The following is a 12586-nucleotide window of genomic DNA, read 5'->3' as shown; positions in this document are numbered from 1 at the left end:
TTTTTTTTTTGTTGTTTGTGCTTTTTTTTCAAAGTTATAAATACATATAGTTTATGGAATCAACGAGTTCCACAAAGTTTTCATTTAGCTCAGTTCGGTTGCTCAGTCATGCCCGACTCTTTGGGACCCCGTGGACCGCAGCATACCAGGCCTCCCTGTCCATCACCAACTCCCAGAATTCACCCAAACTCATGTCCATTGAGTCCATGATGCCATCCAACCATCTCATCCTCTGCTTTCCCCTTCTCCTCCTGCCCTCAATCTTTCCCAGCATCAGGGTCTTTTCAAATGAGTCAGCTCTTTGCATCAGGTGGCCGAAGTATTGGAGTTTCAGCTTTAGCATCAGACCTTCCAATGAATATTCAGTACTGATCTCACTTAGGATGGACTGGTTGGATCTCCTTGCAGTCCAAGGGACTCTCAAGAGTCTTCTCCAACACTACAGTTCAAAAACATCAATTCTTCGGCTCTCAGCTTTCTTTATAGTACAACTCTCACATCCATACATGACCACTAGAAAAACCATAGCCTTGACTAGATGGACCTTTGTTGGCAAAGTATTGTCTCTGCTTTTTAATATGCTGTCTAGGTTGGTCATAACTTTCCTTCCAAGGAGTAAGCGTCTTTTAATTTCATGGCTGCAATCACCACCTGCAGTGATTCTGGAGCCCCAAAAAATAAAGTCAGCCACTGTTTCCATGGTTTCCCCATCTATTTCATTAGAGGAAATAAAAAGCAATCTCTCTTCCCTACTTCTTCCTGCTTCCTGCTTCCCAGAGGCAACCATGCTTAGCTCTTTGAGGTGAACCTTTTGGAATATGATAATTAATTTGCTAGGGCTGCCAAAACAAAATACCATAGGTTGTGCCTTAAATAAAAGAAATTTACTTTCTCACAGTTCTAGAGGCTACAAGTCTTAAGAGATCAAAGTTTCAGCAGGTTTGGTTTCTCCTAAAGCATCGCTCCTCTTGACTTGCCCTTTCTGTGAGGAAGACACACTTGTCCTCACATATCTTTTTCTCTGTGTCCATGCATCCCTGGTCTCTTCGTGCACACCCTAGTGTTTTCTTATAAAGACACCAATCAGATTAGACTGAGGCCTACCCTAAAGGCCTTGTTTTAATTTAATTACCTCTTTAAAGGCCCCAGCTCCAAATATTCATTCTAAAGTACTAGAAATTAAGGCTTCCACATATGAATTTGGTGGTGGAGGACAACACAATTCAGTCTATAACAGATAACATAAATTGAAAATATTTACATCACAGTTACTGTAGAGCAATACAGTGGTGGTCTAATCTCACCTATTCATTATCCTCACAGTAACCATGTGTGATGTGTATTATCATTATCTCCTTTTTAAAGATGACTACTAATGTACAGAGAAATCAAGTAACTTGCTTAAGGTCATACTGCTGGAAAGTAGCTATCATTCAAATCTAGATAGTCTCAATCCAAAGTTCATGTTCTTAATACTTAAGTATGCTCCATTCTTATATTGCTACTTCTATCTATAGAAAATGAGCATTTAGTTCTCTAATCCTATCAAATACAGACACATGAACACATTCTTCCCTCACCCTCTCAATATTATTATTTCATTAATTTTTGTTAGATCAATATTCAGCATTTACCTCTTGTGAGTATGTATGTGATTTTATAGTTACGCAATAGAGACATTATTTCTTTTTCTTTCTTGCATAAAATTTCATTTCCCTGGAGATAATATTAATAGCAATCCTGTTTTATATTTGCTTAATTTTATGTGCAGTTATTGGGCACACAGTGGGACAATGGCGGCAGGGACAGGGACAGGCACTGGCCTCCAGACCCAGCATGAGCGAAGTTCCCCGCAGAAAATGTGATGACCCAACATTCAGAAAACTAAGATCATGGCATCTGGTCCCATCACTTCATGGCAAATAGAAGGGGAAACAGTAGAAACAGTGACAGACTTTATTTTTTGGGCTCCAAAATAACTGCAGATGGTGACTGCAGCCATGAAATTAAAAGACGCTTGCTCCTTGGAAGAAAAGTTATGACCAACCTAGACAGCATATTAAAAAGCAGAGACATTACTTTGCTGACAAAGCTCAGCCTAGTCAAAGCTATGGTTTTTCCAGTAGTCATATATGGATGTGAGAGTTGTACTATAAAGAAAACTGAGTGCCGAAGAATTGATGCTTTTGAACTGTGGTATTGGAGAAGACTCTTGAGAGTCCCTTGGACTGCAAGGAGATCCAACCTGTCCATCCTAAAGGAAATCAGTCCTGAATACTCATTGGAAGGACTGATGCTGAAGCTGAAACTCCAATACTTTGGCCACCTGATGCAAAGAACTGACTCATTTGAAAAGATCCTGATGCTGGGAAAGATTGGAGGGAAAAGAAGGGGAAAACAGAGGATGAGATGGTTGGATGGCATCATGGACTCAATGGACATGAGTTTGGGTGAATTCCGGGAGTTGGTGATGGACAGGGAGGCCTGACATGCTGCAGTCCATGGGGTCACAGAGTTGGACATGACTGAGCAGCTGAACTGATGTGTAATTATCAGGGACTTCCCAGGTGGTGCTAGTGGTAAAGAACCTGCCTTGCCAATGCAGGAGACATAGAAAGACACAGGTTTAATCCCTGGGTGGGCAAGATCCCTTGGAGGAGGGCATAGCAACCCACTCCAGTATTCTTGCCTGTAGAACCCCTTGGACATAGGAGCCTGGTGGGCTATGGTCTATAGGGTCACAAAGAGTAGGACACAACTGAAGTGACTTAGCATGCACACACACATGTGCAGTTATCACTAATTTAACCCCAAACTCTCTGAAAATTATTAAATCTCTCAATTTTTTATTCATAGTAGGTATTCCAGTGAGTTCATCTTGAATAATTTCTGCCAGAACTTTCAGACTTGTTTGAATCTGGATTGGTCACTCTCTAAAGCCTAGGGCACAATTAACATCTTGGTATTTGCTTAACCCCTGTCACAGAGATTTTGTTTTGCTTCTTCTTTCATGGATGCTACATCTTAAAGTTTCTTATATGTCCTCAATTCAGAAGATTTTTTATCTTCCAGGAGCTTCCAAAGAAGACAAGTGGGGAGGTAAATTTTTGAGAACTTGGAGGTATCCAAATGTCAATCCTATCTCACAAGAGTTTGACTCACTACAGAATATCTGGGCTTCCCTGGTGGCTCAGATAGTAAAGAATTGACCTGCAATGCGGGAGACCCAAGTTTGATCCCTGGATCAGGAAGATCCCCTGGAGAAGCAAATGGCTTACCCACTCTAGTATCCTTGCCTGGAGAATCCATGGACAGAGGCTACAGTTGCAAGGAGCTGGACATGGCTGAGCAGCTAACACTTTCATGGCATATCTGCATCGAAGTCATTTTTCTTCTCCATTTTGAATCTACTGACACACAGTCTTCAACCTTCCAGTGTGCTAAGAAGCCATTCTGATTCTTAATGATTTATGACTATCTATTTTCTCTGGAAAGTTACAGAATCTTCTTTTTGCATCCCAGTATCCTGAAATTTTGCTGTGAGGTGCCCTAATTCACAAGTGGGCTGCTTGGAACTCAACCTGGAAACTCATATCCTTAAATTTTTGGAAATGTTATTATTTTGTTGGTGATTGCCTCCCTCTTATTCTCCCTCATGACAATCATTTCCTCTGTGGTGTCTTTCTGAAGCTTTTTTTATTCAGGTGCCACATATTTAGACTGATCTTAAGAACACCTTTTCTTTCCTCTTTGTCCTTTTGCTCTGTTTTCTGAGATTTCCTAAACTTTATCTTTCAACATATTTATTCAGTTTTTGTTTTCATTTCTACCACTATATTTTTAACTTTCAGAAGCTCTTTTATATTCTTTCGATTTTTCTTCCTGTGGTGTCTTGCTTTTGAATCATGGATGTAGTATCTTCTCTTATTTATCTAAGGTTATCCATCTTTTTCTTTCCATTTTTCCCATTTATTTTAGATTCCGTTATAAGTAGGGTTTCCCGAGGCTGAGATTTAGGGGCAGGTGTTTAATTGGGGAACACCTTCAGGAACAATACCTTCAAGGGAGTGAGGAAGGCAGGACTGGGCTGACAAGGAAGCTGACCCGTGATGCAGTTGCCACAGCCAATCCCACAGGGAGTTCTGAAGCTGGAATGGCTCTTTAGAGTTGTTTCCCATTTTTTGTCCCCAACTGGGGCAAGGGAACCATGTCTTTGTAACACTCTCCATCTCAAACAGACTGGATGTGGGCTGCTCGGAGGAAAGGATGTAACCCTAGGCAAAGTGAAATTAGAGGGTCTTGGTATTCAGTTTGCAAATGCTGAATAATCACTTTGTTTTCAGCAAGTTACTTACAACACTCCCCGCACCCCCACCTCCTCCTGGTACATCTTTTTTTTTTTTTTTTTTTTTTTTTGGTACATCTTAATCCAAAGAGTTTTGTGGGATTTTTTTTTTTTTTAACGCAGTTCAGAAACTAAACCTTAAGATTGGGGAAGGGAATTTGCCTGGCTGTGCAACTGGGAACTCCACTGCTTTAAGAAGCTTTCAACCATTCTTCCTATTTTTAGCCCCACCTTCCGTCTCACTTCCAGAGGTAACTGGAGAAGCCAATTCCTGGACCTTCAGGATATTCTGTAACATGAAAGCTTCTGTTTTTCCCACTGTCAGCAAAGAATCTGGCTCTCTGGGTCTGCTGAGTCAGTAACATTCATTCATCTGCTTTCCAGCTTCCAGAAATTTGCTATTTCTTCCTCTCCCAGTCTGTCCTTGTGGGTATATGCCTTTTTAAAAATATCCCTTTACTGTCATTTTAGGAAGCAAAAGTATATGTGTCTACTTAATCTCTTACATATTTTCTCTCTTTCTCAGATACGCATTTTAAAAATAAGTCGTATATTCTCCTGGTTCTAAAGAAAATGTCTTTTTTTACCCATCTCTGAGCTACCCAGTTACCTCTTTTGCCTCCAATTCCAAGCAGAAAATCACTTGTATTAGTTCTCTGTGTAGCCTCTATCAGTATAAAAGGAAATATGCATATTCTCTTTCCTTTTTAGACAAAAGATAGCTTAAGACTGTTCTGCACCTTGCAGTTTTCATTTAATATTGCTTAAAGTTCTTTGCCTATCAGTGTAGAGCTTGCTCATTCTTTTCAACAGCTGTGTAATAATCTATTTAACCAACCAACCACCTATCAAAGGGCGTTTATTTCCATTTTTTGCTATAATAAACCTATGAATAGCCTCAAACATAAACAATGTTGCATGTGCACAAGTATATCCACAGGCTAAATTCTAAGAAACTTGTTGCTGAGTCAAGTAGTGTCTATCATTTACAGTGCTGATAGACATTATCCACAGGTGGTTGTACCGATTTTTAATCCCAGCAGTGGAAGAATGTCTGGTTTATTCATTTATCCTCCCAACACATACACTTTTTAGTGTCTAACAGATTATATTACAAAAATAACTAGGTGAAAATGGTATCTCAGAGTACTTTAACTTGGCATTTCTTTCAGTATGGGTAGAACTTTTCCTATATCTGAGTCCCATTTTCATCTCATTTTGCTTGAGTTACATTCAGTCCTTCATAGAGTCAAAACTTTTCTTTGGGGAAAAAAATTGAGTGCATATGTGTAAATAGAAATACAAAGGTATCATTAAAACACTGTTGAGCCAAATGGATTATTACGGTATCAACAAAAAAATATCTCTTGCCACATTTAAAACACCATGTATTCACATTTTCTAAGGACAAGGGAAATTATCCAAATACTTCATCTAGAGCGAGGCATTTCTCATACAGAAGAACATGTCTAGTCAGAAGACACACTAACTCAAATTATGAGTTCACTAGTCTTGGTCGAGAAATATGCTTGGAAAGATGGTTGGTCCGTATCTGGGATACCTTAAAATCAACTGTGGTATTGCAGAGAAAATACTGGGCTTAGAATCAGAAGGCAGAGTACATTACATTAGTCAGGTAAGGTAATCATTCTCAGCCTAAACTTCCTAATCTGAAAAATGGAAACAGTAATGTCTGCTCCACAGAATTTGTAAACTGTTCACCACTGAAAACCATTAATATAAATTACTTCTAATTAATAAATTCAGGAAGGAGGAGTAATGCAAATCAGGTAAAAACACCTTGAATATGAAAACAATTATTTGAACCATGAAAAAATTAAGGAATATTAAGAAATATGAGCATAAACAAATAGTACCTGATGCTAAGAAAGCATGTATAATTGGAAGGCACAAAAGAGAATGTCCTCACAACTAGAAGTGAGACAAAAAGATTGACAAGTTTGGTGATTATGTAACTTACCCACTTCATGATTATAAATATTAGGTTGGTGCAAAAGTAACTTCAGTTTTGCATTCTTGAACTTTGCCATTTGATATTGGAATACATTCTTAAATGTGGTTATGTTATATATCATTTTAATGCACATTTCTTGCTTTATGTTTTTTTGCTAATGACTTATTACTTGCTGCTTATTTTATATTTATTTTAGACTATAGCAATTACATTAGACAAAAAGCAAATCTGAGTGATATTTTTAATTCACGTTCAAAATGGGTTGTAAAGCAGCAGAGACAACTCACAACATCAACAGCGCATTTGGCCCAGGAGCCACTAACAAATGTACAGTGCAGTGGTGGTTCAAGCAGCTTTGCAAAGGAGACAAGAGCCTTGAAGATAAGAAGCATAGTGGTCAGCCACTGGAAGTTGACAACAACAAACTGAGAGCAATCATCAAAGCTGACCCTCTTACAGCTACACGAAAAACTGCCAAAGAACTCAGCATCGACCATTCTATGACCATTCAGCATTTGAAGCAAATTGGAAAAGTGAAAAAGCCCAGTGTGACTCATAAGCTGACTGCAAATCAAAAAATTGTCATTTTTTAAGTGTCATCTTCTTATTCTACACAACAACAACGAACCATTTCTCAATCAGATTGTAACAAAAAGTGGATTTTATATAATAACCAGCGACAACATACACAGTTTGGACTGAGAAGAAGCTCCAATGCACTTCCCAAAGCTAAACTTGCACCAAAAAAGGTTCTGGTCACTGTTTGGTGGTCTACTACCCATCTAGTCCACTACAGCTTTCTGAATCCAGGTGAAACCATTACATCTGAGAAGTATGCTCAGCAAACCAATGAGATGCACCAAAAACTGCAATGCCTGCACCCGGCATCAGCCAACAGAATAAGCCCAATTCTTCTCCACAACACCTGACCGCACGTAGCACAACCACCACTTCAAAAGTTGAACAAATTTGGCTACAGAGTTTTGCCTCCTCCACCATATTCACCTGACCTCTCACCAACCAACTACCACTTCTTCAAGAGTTTCAACAACGTTTTGCAGTGATAACACTTCCACAACCAGCAGGAGGCAGAAAATACTTTCCGAGAGTTCACTGAATCCCAAAGCACTGATTTTTACACTACAGAAGTAAACAAACTTATTTCTCATTGGCAAAATGTGTTGATTGTAATGGTTCCTGTTTTGATTAATAAAAATGTAAAAATGAGCCTAGTTATAATGATTTAAAATTCATGGGTCTGAAACTGCTATTACTTTTGTACCAACCTAATATTATAAGCTAAAATGTTTCATAGAAATTATAAGCCTTAATATCACAGATAAAAGCCAGTAGAGTAGCGAAAAATATATACTAAATTGGCAAAATTTAGAAACATGTTTTGTGAAAAAGATTTTTCTGTTTTATGTAGCTCATAATATACACATTTTAAATACAAATTATTCACAAGACTGAACTTATATCTTCATAATTATTTTCTAAAAAAGTTTGTTTAATCAAACACACCTCATTTCTTCATTTTTATATTTTAATTTTTAGATATAATGTAAAAATAAAATTATAACACAAGAAATACTCATGAGGACTATAAAATCATTGTTTCACATGTGTGTATGCTTCAAAATATAAAAACTGTTATCATGTAACTGTCATGTAAAATGCAGGTTTTATCAGATGATTTTTTAGTTGCAGCAATAGCTCCCCCTAGCGGAGGCTGGAAGTATATTTTGTCCTATTTTTCTCTCCAAATGCTATTCTAATTTGAACAGTTAGATTAAGTACACTGATATTCTTCCTTGAAAAAATGCCTAGGGACAGTTAGTTTAAAAGAAGAATTGGCTGATTGAGAAGTTAGAAGGCCTGTGAATTTACTGTCAGTTGCACTACATGTAAATTTGTTCTAAACACTGTTGGTGGGAATGCAAACTAGTACAGCCGCTATGGAGAACAGTGTGGAGATTCCTTAAAAAACTGGAAATAGAACTGCCATATGACCCAGCAATCCCACTTCTGGGCATACACACCTAGGAAACCAGATCTGAAAGAGACACGTGCACCCCAATGTTCATCGCAGCACTGTTTATAATAGCCAGGACATGGAAGCAACCTAGATGCCCATCAGCAGACGAATGGATAAGGAAGCTGTGGTACATGTACACCATGGAATATTACTCAGTCATTAAAAGGAATTCATTTGAATCAGTTCTAATGAGATGGATGAAACTGGAATCCATTATACAGAGTGAAGTAAGCCAGAAAGATAAAGACCAATACAGTATACTAACGCATATATATGGAATTTAGAAAGATGGTAACGATAACCCTATATGCAAAACAGAAAAAGAGACACAGATGTACAGAACAGACTTTTGGACTCTGTGGGAGAAGGCGAGGGTGGGATGATTCGAGAGAACAGCATCAAAACATGTATATTATCAAGGGTGAAACAGATCGCCAGCCCAGGTTGGATGCATGAGACAAGTGCTCAGGGCTGGTGCACTGGGAAGACCCAGAGGGATGGGGTGGGGAGAGAAGTGGGAGGGGAGATCGGGATGGGGAATACATGTAACTCCATGGCTGATTCATGTCAATGTATGGCAAAAACCACTACAATATCGTAATTAGCCTCCAATTAATAAAAATAAATGGAGGAAAAAAAACACACACATTCAAAATTACAAGAAGCAAAACCCCCTCCCCCTAAAAAGAACATTCTCAAAACATAAGATTTCATTAATAGAGATTAACAAAGTTGAATATGTAACAAGATGAAGTTTTAAAAAGTTAGACCCATAGATTACAAGAACCAAGCTAATGACTCGTTTTATTGGTCTATATCTATTAATGTATACAAAGCAAAACGGCCCCTTGACACAAAAGCACAATCACTGTTCATTGAAAACTCACAAGAATATTACCAAATAGAACTGCTTTTAATTTTTTATACTTTTAATTTTTAGGTGAATGGGATGATACCCTAAGTGATACAAAGTGGGAGAAGTATGTTGACTTCTATGAATGAATGAAATGGAACGAACCAGAACCAGGTGTTCCCATTCAATTCCATCAGTGAACGCCCAGCCACAGTCACCTTAGAACAGTATGGAACTTAGATTCCATTCTAATGCTCTTTTGAAAACTGAGGTTAAGCAGAGTCAGTCCCAGGACAAAAACAGAAACGTAGATGAGATTGTTCCCCACACCCTAGAGGTCCTGGGACAGTCAAGATGTGACAGTAAATGCACAAGCCAGTGACTACTGAGCAGTCTTTTGCCATCAGTGTCTCTCGGCCACCCATCCTTTCCCTACAACTCCTGCCAACTTCTCCCATACCACTCCTAAATCTCTGGCTTCCTTGAGGTTTAGGAAGCCCTGAGCATCAATTGAAATGGTTACTGTTTTCCTCAATGCCCAATTAATCAGAATCCTGAGCCATATTTTAAGATATTGGGCCATACATTTAATTTCATGCTTCTATACTTTTTTAGAAAGTAGTATATGGGATATGTCATTCAGCAATGAGTCTGTGCATTAATTTGCATGTCTGAAACTTCTGTTTTGACACATTAACTCATATTCCAAATCCAGCTTTAAAAAAAAAAAATTATTGGCCCTCACCTTTTACCTTAGTCTGCATTCCTAGGACAAGTATCTTGGTTATGTAGGCCCAGCTTACCTAGGCTGTAGATTCACCACACTAAGGCACAGCAGGAGTCCAGTATTTCCCTTCCCTATAGTGCCAGGAGTAGGGGGCATGTACCAGAGAATGGGCTTCCCAGGTGGCGCTAGTGGTAAAGAACTTGCCTGCCAATGCAGGAGACATAAGAGATGCGGTTCAAGCTCTGGATCAGGAAGCTCCCCTGGAGGAGGGCATAGCAATCCACACCAGTATCCTTGCCTGGAGAATCCTCATGGACAGAGGAGTCTGGTGGCCTGCAGTCCATAGGGTCGCACAGAGTCGAACACGCCTGAAGCGACTTAGCATGCAGACTCTGGAGAATGAGGGGCTGCCGTAGATCTCACTCCCACTTTAACTGAGACGGACCTCAGTAAACTCAGCACTTCTCCAACCCCAAGGAGGCAAGAGGAAGGAGAGTACAGCGGTAAAAAGCATCTATTTGTGATGGGGACATAAGCCCTGTCCACGGTCTCTGCTAGCCAATTAATTTGAAAACTCCTTCAAATTAACACTGAATAACTAAAGTTGACTTTGATTTGTGTCTTCTTCATTCCATCTGGTTTGTAATCTATTATTTCTAATTTAATAATCTTACTGTATTTGTGCTGGTGACATTTGCTATAAATCTCCCTTTGGAAAAAGATGAGATATAAATTATCAGTAAAATAGAAACAGAGAACTCTCTAAGGAAAAAATTTGCCTTTCTATCTTTTTTTCTCATGAATTAATCCTTTATAAATGAAGACCCTAATAGCTTCCAGGAAATTAAGATTAGCTTTTTACAATTTTTTTATGAGTAGAAATAAAAATTGTTATAATTTTAAGCTTATTTCAACCAAATGGAAACAGTTAACATTACTGTTTTGACCAAACATAATGTTTTTGACCAAACATAATGACAAAACATTATGTTTTGACCAAACATAAACAGTATATGATTTATATAATTCTCTACTTTTATATACCAAGTTCCCTAAGAACATACTTCCTTCAAATGGACTAAACACTGGGCTTACTCATCGGCTTATAAACATGTCAAAGAAACAAATGCAGGTTTAAAATTTTCCCCCTACCAATCTTCTAGCTACTTGGGTCTGGGTACACCTCAGAGTCCCTTAGGGGACTTGGAGATCCCAGATGTTCCAGGACTAGACTATAGAACTACAAGTCACTTGGGCCCAAGATCAGTAATTTCAACTGTAGTACCTGTCTAGCTCTATAGCAATTTATATTTTAATAAAATTTGCAATTCACAAAACATCTTCACAAGTATAATCTGATTTAATTTTTCCCCAAACCAAAAAAGGTATTTACAACATGTTTTCTAGTTTTTTAAAATCTTTCCTAATTTTTCCTTTTAATCTTTGCTAAGCAGTGAAACTAGCCAATTAGATTTGAACAAAGTTTTCTCTCATAGAAAACAGAATCTAAATCTTCCTGTTTTGCTTTTTTCCCCCTCTGAGGGAGTTATTTTGTTTTTATTGCTAATGCTGAAAAACATCACATCATCTCTTAGGAGTTAGATTAGCAATAATTATCTCTCAGCAGGACTGATATAGAGAAAGTCTCCTGGAAAGTTTAGTTTTGGCCGGCAATTTCAGATTTAATTGAACATGTTTACCTTAATAGGAAATGAAAAAGAAAAATGTTGATTTTGCTTAAAGTATGGTTAAGTTAACCAGGTTGGCGAGGACTTTAAATGCCTCAATTTTTAACACAAGCAAGATACATGTTTTCTAAGGAAAGATAGTTTCTCTAATGAAACACAAATCATTAACCAGCTATTACAATTAAGGAGGTCATCCATGATAGATCCCCTGGAGGTTTTTAAAGTGTCATCCTTTGTACCTTGAGATAGTTTATAAACATCATTGTAGGCAGATAATCTAGTGGCTATGAGCAGACTCTGGAGTCAGAACGCTTAGGAGCAAATTCCAATTCCTATTACCTTGAAGGGCTTCCCTGGTAGCTCAGTTAGTAAAGAATCTGCCTGCAATGCAGGAGACTGAGTTCGATCCCTGGGTCAGGGAGATGCTCTGGAGAAGGAAATGGCAAGCTACTCCAGTATTCTTGCCTGGAAAATCCCACGGACAGAGGAATCTGACAGGAGCCTCTTTGGGGTTGCCAAGAGTTGGACACAACTTAGCAACTAAAACTAAAGCATTACCTTGAACAAATTACTTAAGCCCTCTAAGCTTTGAGTTTTGTGTATGTAAAACAAAAGCCACTCAACAGTATCTATCCCAAGTTATTAAAATTAAAATACATAATGTATATAAATACCTCTGTGTGCCTGGAACACAACAGCACTTAATTAAGTTACTAATTTTTACTGTTTGTTTTCTTTTTAATCTTTTGGCTACACCTCAAGGCATGTGGGATTTTAGCTCCCCGAGTAGGCATCAAACCCATGCCCAGTATTGGCAGCACAGTCTTAACCACTGGACCATAGTGAAGTCCAAGTTACTAAATTTTTAAAGACATTTCCTTTATAAAAGTTAGCTGCAGAATGGATAGAATATTCATGTGAAAGAAAAAAAGCTATTTCTATAATCTCATGTATGTGCAA

The sequence above is a fragment of the Cervus canadensis genome, chromosome 4, assembly GCF_019320065.1.
Source record: "Cervus canadensis isolate Bull #8, Minnesota chromosome 4, ASM1932006v1, whole genome shotgun sequence".
In the NCBI taxonomy this organism is placed as follows: domain Eukaryota; kingdom Metazoa; phylum Chordata; class Mammalia; order Artiodactyla; family Cervidae; genus Cervus; species Cervus canadensis.
Note: the sequence above shows the minus strand (reverse complement) of the source record.